Raw genomic sequence first — 7,466 nt, 5'->3', positions numbered from 1 at the left:
ACTAACCTCACCAAATATTTAATCAATGATTCTAAAGGAAATGAGGTGGCAATGTTTAAAAACTGGAAAATTTCTCAGGAAATTTATATTTCTAGTTTCTCATGAAAAATGGGAAAATCTGGTGACTCTGCTTTTGTGGTTCCATATGGCAACAGTTGGCTGGAACTGAGCAACAGCTGCCCTTCTGGGCACAGTTTCTGCCCTTCCATTGGCCACAGGTCCCAACAGTTACCTTTTTTCAGGTGTGTTACCTGCCTGGCACTGCAGGCTTCTGAACTGCCCACACTGCTGGATACAATGCGAATTGCTTACCTCAGCTCTGCGCCCTGCCTGCTTTCTCCTTCTTCATTTCAGCAATCCTGAATAACTTAAAATTCCACCATGACCTCTGTGCTTCAGGGCTCTTTTTCCTGCTATTCTTTCTGCCTGAAAGAGGAAGAACAAATCAATCCTTGCTGAGGCGGATTTGCATGATATTTTCGTGTGTGGAAAGATTAGACTAGGCAAAACCACAGGTCGAATGGCACATCATTCTCTGGGTAGTTGTAGGAGAAATATTGGGTTTACTCTTCTTGCTAAAGGTGGAACATCTCTGCGCTACCCCTGTTGTTTCTTTCCAAGCCAAGGGAGCTCCATCACAGTAACACACCTGGCTCCTCCCAACCGTCACTCCTTCCCGAGGGAAGAGTGCACCTGGATGAGTCTGAAAGAAAGAACAGGAAATGCACAGCCTAGTTCTTGGGTCCATCCTTTTCTCCTTTGTGCTAGTTTGCCTACAGAAAGCAAACGTTTTTCCCCGCTTCTGTCATGTGGTAAAAGGAGCCTGCCCCAGCAACGGAGAGCTGCAGGTTTCCAAGTCCAGCTATGTCTAGATGTAGTAGATGATTCGAAACACTGGTGACAATGTATTCCTGGCACTGTATCCGGTCCTGTTAAGGAGTCCATACAACTTCTAAGGGCAGAGAGCTAGGGGGAAAGGGATAGTAGGCTTGGGGGTAAGGAGAGAAATTGAAAGGTATCTGGACGTGATCACCTTTCAATTCTAACCTCATGTATCTCTCTGCTGCTTTTTATTTTTTAATTCCTCAATCTGTAGAGAACAATCTTCCATCTTTGCCCGTTCAGCATCTGACTTGTCCACGCACACTCTGCCTCCCGCTCTGGAATCAGAAAGGCCTGAAATGTGCTTTCCCACCCTCCACTGAAGTAAAGGGCCCTTCCCTGCTCCAGAAATGCTGCTTCAGGAAATTCACTGCAGAATCTGAAATGTTCTCCCTGACCACAAAGAATCTACCAGCAGATCCATGGAATTTCTAAATGCCTTATTCATCAGCAGCACAGTGCATTCAACACTGCCTCTAAATAAGAACATCATTTTATAGTGAAAGAGAAACAGTAATAGCATTAAGCCCATTCACTAATCCTCTTGTATACCTCATCACCTGAGGACTCTTGGCCATTTAGAATAGTGGGAAGGCTTTTTGAAAACTCAGTTATGATGCTCGTTGGACTGCCTGGCAAGGCTGAGTTACAGCTCTGCACATAAAATGTGGTATATGCTCTGAGCCAGATAATATTGCATAGGCTGTTTCTTCTATAGCCAGAATATATTGCATTCCATTCCCACAACTCTGGGCTTGAATGGTTTATAAAATTTAGTGTCCAAGAGAAGACTGTTTCCTTTGGAACACATGGCATTATTTTCTTTGTATAACACTCTGAACTACCACCTGCCTAGTCAGGCTTCTCCCTTAGAGGGAAAAGGAGAGTGAAGGTGCTGGCTGGGATGATGTATTCCAGTCGGGCCCTTCGGTGGGGCCTGAGAGGCTGGACTGCTTACGCCACAATGGGGAAGGGAGGTCTAAGTCTGGACCACAGAGATCTCCTTTGATGCCTCAGTAGTATTGTCTCATCTAGTGGTAAAATGACCCTTACTTCTCAGGAATGAGTGGGTCACTCCACCAAGTAGAGGACCTCAAACAGCTGAGGAGCGGGCTGAAGTCAAAGGCAACAGGAAATGGGTAGCAGAAAAGTCAGAAATGTATGAATATAGCTGTGACCTTATGAACAATTACAGTAATTAGGACTCAGCATCTACTGTCACTTTCTTTCTCCTTGTCTTGCATGTACACAAATGTATTGAGCAGTTTTCTTCCTTTCTCCTTTGTCCTGCTGTGTTTTATAAGGTGTATTGGAGGTAGTTAACTTCGTAACTTATTTCTGTAGAACACAGAATGTTAATGGGATTGTGACTCGACTAGAATAAGAATGGAAATCAGCAGACTCGGAGCTGGAGTTGGTAACTGAAATGACTTCATGCTGGCATCTTTAAGAGAGGAGATGAAAATATGTTCTATTTTATGGAGGATATGTGCATTTTATTAGGTGAAGTTTTTGTTGATTGCTGTGTATGTGTGTGTGTGTTGATAGTGTAAATATGGGAAAAATAGTTGGACATGTTGATGCTGAGCAGCCAAATGGTGAGCATTTGCCATGTTTTTTGGCTGCCTGGCATCTAAACCTCCTTCCTATATATGAAAAGTCCACTCCTGGTAGGGCAAACCCTTCTCCCACAAGAATCAGAAAAATGCCATCTGTCCTCCCACACCTATGGGCCGCCCAACCTTGCCTACTGGATATACCCACACCAAACTTTGAATTGAAAGGTAGTGATGAACAAGAAAAAAAAGACCTCACTGAATCTGTGCAGGAGATGGGTGCAGCAGTGGTAACTGTAGCTACCCTGAGCTGGCACGACAAAAGAGGTGATGTCCACAGTCATGAATAGTCCCAGAGATGAGAGTGTATGGGGCTAGTTTCCTGTGATTTGGGTGCTGTCCCTGCCTGTAACTTCTGAGCTGAAATCTCAGGCTCTCCTGACTATTCTGTGAGTTATCCAATTGTCTTCTAATGAATTCATTTTCTGTTTCAATCAGTCAGAGCTGGTTTGAATTTGGTTGGAATTTTTCACCATGATGAATATATATCATTCATTCACAATATATAATTCAAAATGAATATTAATTGAACTCCCACTGTGTACCAGACACTGAACTAAGTTCAACTAGATACCATGGGTACAACAGTGAGCAAATGCAGAAATGGTTACTGCCTGCATGGAGCTTAGAGTTTAGGGAGGGAGATTTGGTATTGATTCTGTTACCTTTGCACATTTTATGTCCCTTGAGGTCCATAACATGAATTTCTCCCGATACTAAAGCAAAATGTTATTACTGAGTAACAGTGAGGTGATACTTTTTCTTTAGACCCCCTTGCATTTTCCAGACTCCCTATAATTGGCATATATGTCTTTTAAAAACATATCTTTTCCATTAGACAGATTGTAACGCTATTCTCCAGCTGGAATCATTGGAACCTGAAAAGATTTTTGGTTGATGCATTAATAAACTATTTTTTACTGCTCTGTATAATTATAACAGCATTTGGAATTTATAGTTGGTTTATGTGAGATTATACCAAATTTCCTAACATATTAATATGTCTTAATATGATTGGGAATATGTGCTTTATTTTATTATTAGCACAGTTATAAAAAGGTCAGATAATGTCAAACACAATCTTATTGAACATTAGAATTAATAACCATGGGAAACTATTCTTAACAGACTGGCAATTAAAATAGGCAATTTTAATACTGACTTATTAAATGTCTGAACTCTGGCACCTACCAAATTATGTAAAATAGTATTACTTCACCCCCATGGTGAATGAACAATCATATCAACAGAAATCAATGACATTTTTCCTCTCCTTTTCCTCCACAGCTCATTCTTCAGGCTGTGTTTGTTTATCTGAATCATCTGATGGTCCCTTATGTTCAGACTTCTGCATCCCACCAAGCTTGCCTTTTCTGGTACTATTTAAAAGTGGACCAACTTCACTGTGGTTTTGGATAACTAGTTTGAAACTAAGTTTAATAGAAATGTGGGGAATTCCATTTGACTTATTTCATGAATCATCGGGGTTTCCTTTGGCCAACTAAACCCTTCTTTGGGAGAGTAATTCCTCTTCATTTTGGTGCTAAATGTCTATTCCTGTAGCTTTCTTTCCTGTCCACTTTGTTCCTTCATTTATAAACTGCTCAATTAAAAATGCTCTTACTGTTACTATTGATCATTTATCCTCAAACCCAAAGACCTATCCTTTTCCTCTCTGGAGACTTCTATACATTAGTAAGATTTCCATCTTCCTTAAAAAAGCCAATCCCAAATCTCTTAAGGATGACAGTTGGAAGGGAAAATTAGAAAGGAAAGCTGGACCCATAAACCCTACCTTTGTCCCTCTGATAGTCACCTTCCTCTTTGAGAGATGCACATCTCAGAGAGATCCGGTGGTACGTAGTATGTTTTTCACCTGGAACTGATCATTTTTAGACAATCTCTTCCCCTATGACAAAAATATTTTTAGAAACAATAATCAATAAAATAAAATATAATCTTGGCTCATTTTTTACTTTTGAAATAATTAATTTTAAAAGAATTTTATAAATTACAATAACATTAGAAATCAGTAGACTAGTTCACATAGGAACTAAAATTTGCACTTCCAAACAATATGATGTATTACAGTTCACAATTCACCATTTTAAAATTTAAACACAAATAAATCTCCAAGTTGTCACATAAACTTGAAGTACCTCAAATTCTCTTTCTTAGTCTTTACAATCATGGTACTACCATTGTTTATTTTGGTTCTACTATTTAATTGCAAGGATACTTTGTGCCACAGGATGTGGAGGCTGGAATTGAACCAAAAGCTAGCACAAATAATTCAGAACCTCTCTGAATCACTCCCAGAATGAATAGGTGTAACTGTCCATATACATCAAAGCCCATTTTGTGTGTGTGTGTGTGTGTGTGTGTGTGTTTAGGCATGGGTTTATTTTATTTATTTATTTTTTTTTTTGAGAGGGCAACTCTCATATTTATTGATCAAATGGTTGTTAACAACAATAAAATTCTGTATAGGGGACTCAATGCACAATCATTAATCAACCCCAAGCCTAATTCGCAACAGTCTCCAATCTTCTGTAGCATAACGAACAAGTTCTTACATGGTGAACAAGTTCTTACATAGTGAATAAGTTCTTACATGGTGAACAGTGCAAGGGCAGTCATATCACAGAAACTTTCGGTTTTGATCACACATCATGAACTATAAACAATCAAGTAAGATATGATTATTCGTTTGGTTTTTATACTTGATTTATATGTGAATCCCACATTTCTCCCTTATTATTATTATTATTTTTTTAAATAAAATGTTGAAGTGGTAGGTAGATGCAAGATAAAGGTAGAAAACATAGTTTAGTGCTGTAAGAGGGCAAATGTAGATGATCAGGTGTGTGCCTCTAGACTAAGTATTAATCCAAGCTAGACAAGGGCAACAAAACATCCACGGATGCAGAAGATTTCTCTCAGAACAGGGGGGGTGAGGTTCTAAGCCTCACCTCTGTTGATCCCCAATTTATCACCTGATGGCCCCCCTGCGACTGTGCCTGTCTTAGGTTGTTCCTCCCTTGAGGAATCTTACCCGTCTCTGGCTAACCAGTCATCTTCCTGGGACAAGGCCCATTTTTATAATTGGAAGTTCTCCAAAGTAACTTCCATATAGAATATTGTGTTTATTAAAGGACAAGTAATAAAAATGTGCTACTTTCATATAAGTGATTAGGACTTATGGCAAACACAGAAATTGATTAGAACTTAGAACAACAAAAGACTTTTTCAGAGTATGTTATCACTGACATTGTTTACAATAGTCATCTCCTGGGGATAGTAAAAAGCAGACACACTTGGAATCCATCTTACTGTTGTTAAGTCCTTTGCAAAGAATGCATCCCTCGATAGCCTGCATCTGTGATGAACCACACTCACCCACTGATGGCCTCCGGTGAGTCAATGGCAAGGCAGTCTCCAGCCTCTCTATTTAGTGAGTGGATCTTGTTCTCCCTACTCCCATTTCTTTTTATCACAGAACCCTATGACTTTGCTTTACAGCACTTAACATAACATGTAATTATACATTTGTTCATGCAATTACTTACTGTCTATCCCACCACAATGCAATCACCATGAACTGTTGTGTCCCAGCACCTAGTGGATGCCTGACATACAGTAAGTACGCAATATACTTTTAAATGAGTGAATGCATGCATGAATGAGTTAAAGTCTAGTTCAGGTGGCAGTGGCCGTGGGGAAGAGATCATGTAATACCTGATAGCGGTTTATGCAAAAATAGAACAGTGAGTATGGCATGACTTAGGTATGCCCCGGCCAGTTTGCTCAACCTAATTAAAATCATGAGAGGTTGAAGTATATAAATCAGATGTCCATGTGATGAGAAATACAACTGCCAGGTAAGCCAGGAGTTTGCACTGGCCTTACCAGGGGATTCTTTCTTATAGAAAATATAGAAGAGAAGCCAAACCAAGATTGCTAGTAAACCCAGGACTGAGGCCAGGAGAGTTAGATACCTACTTCAGATGTTAAACAGCATAGTGACTTATTTGGAAAAGGGCCCTAATGGTTGGGGGGAGGGGAGAGAATGGGATATGTAGAAGGAATGCCTCATCTTTGCAAAAGGATACACAAGGAGTATTTGAATCTTTGAGTCCGAGCCCCCTTCTCTAAGATCTGCTCATAGAAATCTACCAAAACATGCCTCTTTGATTTTTCTCTTTCCCTGTAACATTGGTGATCATTTCTAGGCTGGCTGAAATACTTTTATAATGTGAGCTAACAGAGTGATCACAGGCTGTATGGTCAGATAGAACTGCTTTGAACTGGCCCTGACATCTCCTTGCCTCAGTTTCCTCATTTATAACAAAAGGGTAAATGACACTTATCTCATAGGGTGATTATGAAGATCCAGTGACATATTGTATTAGTCTGTTTTGAGAGTTACTGGCCCGGATCACAATATAATTTTAACTGGGCCTTTTACTCACTGTGTTGGCTCCATAGCAGCTAGGTTTATACTGTCCACCTTCAATAAATTAACAGCAGTGATAGTCCCAATGAATGGCCTCACTGGATCCACCAGCTCTGTCCTGTAATTCTGTAGCTTGCTTTATTCGAATGCCAGGCTCTGTCACATGACTTGCTTTAGCCAAAGGGATAGAGACAGTAGTAAACTTTATTCAAGCCAAGGCTTGAAACAGAGTTTGCACATTAGCACTTTTGGTCTTAGAACTCTATCTTGTTGTGTGATCCTGAGCCAACCTGTTGGAGAATGAGAAACCATGTAGATCAGATCCAAGTTGTCCCAGACAAAGACCTAGTGAACCAGCCAGTTCCCAAGCACCCACCAGCTGACCACAGATGCATGGATACATCCAGCCAAATCTGGTCAAGCCTGGCCCAGATCAGTAGAACCATGCAGTTGACATATAAACTCATGAGAAGAAATAAATGGTGGTGGTTTTAGGCCGCTGAGTTTTGGGT

At 40.2% G+C, this 7,466-nt stretch overlaps 1 long non-coding RNA gene across 1 annotated transcript; it reads right to left on the bottom strand.

The window, feature by feature from the left end:
• Positions 1-312: 312 nt before the first annotated feature.
• LOC118915098 (uncharacterized) lies at positions 313-4,408 on the bottom strand. Its single transcript, XR_005025922.2, has 3 exons — positions 4,315-4,408; positions 602-703; positions 313-426 (listed from the first exon to the last, which is right to left on the bottom strand). It is a non-coding gene; the product is annotated as an uncharacterized LOC118915098 (long non-coding RNA).
• Between the last annotated feature and the right edge of the window lie 3,058 nt (positions 4,409-7,466).

Source organism: Manis pentadactyla, chromosome 3, assembly GCF_030020395.1.
Source record: "Manis pentadactyla isolate mManPen7 chromosome 3, mManPen7.hap1, whole genome shotgun sequence".
Taxonomy (NCBI): Eukaryota; Metazoa; Chordata; class Mammalia; order Pholidota; family Manidae; genus Manis; species Manis pentadactyla.
The sequence above is the reverse complement of the archived record's forward strand: the minus strand, read 5'-3'. Positions and strand labels throughout refer to the sequence as shown.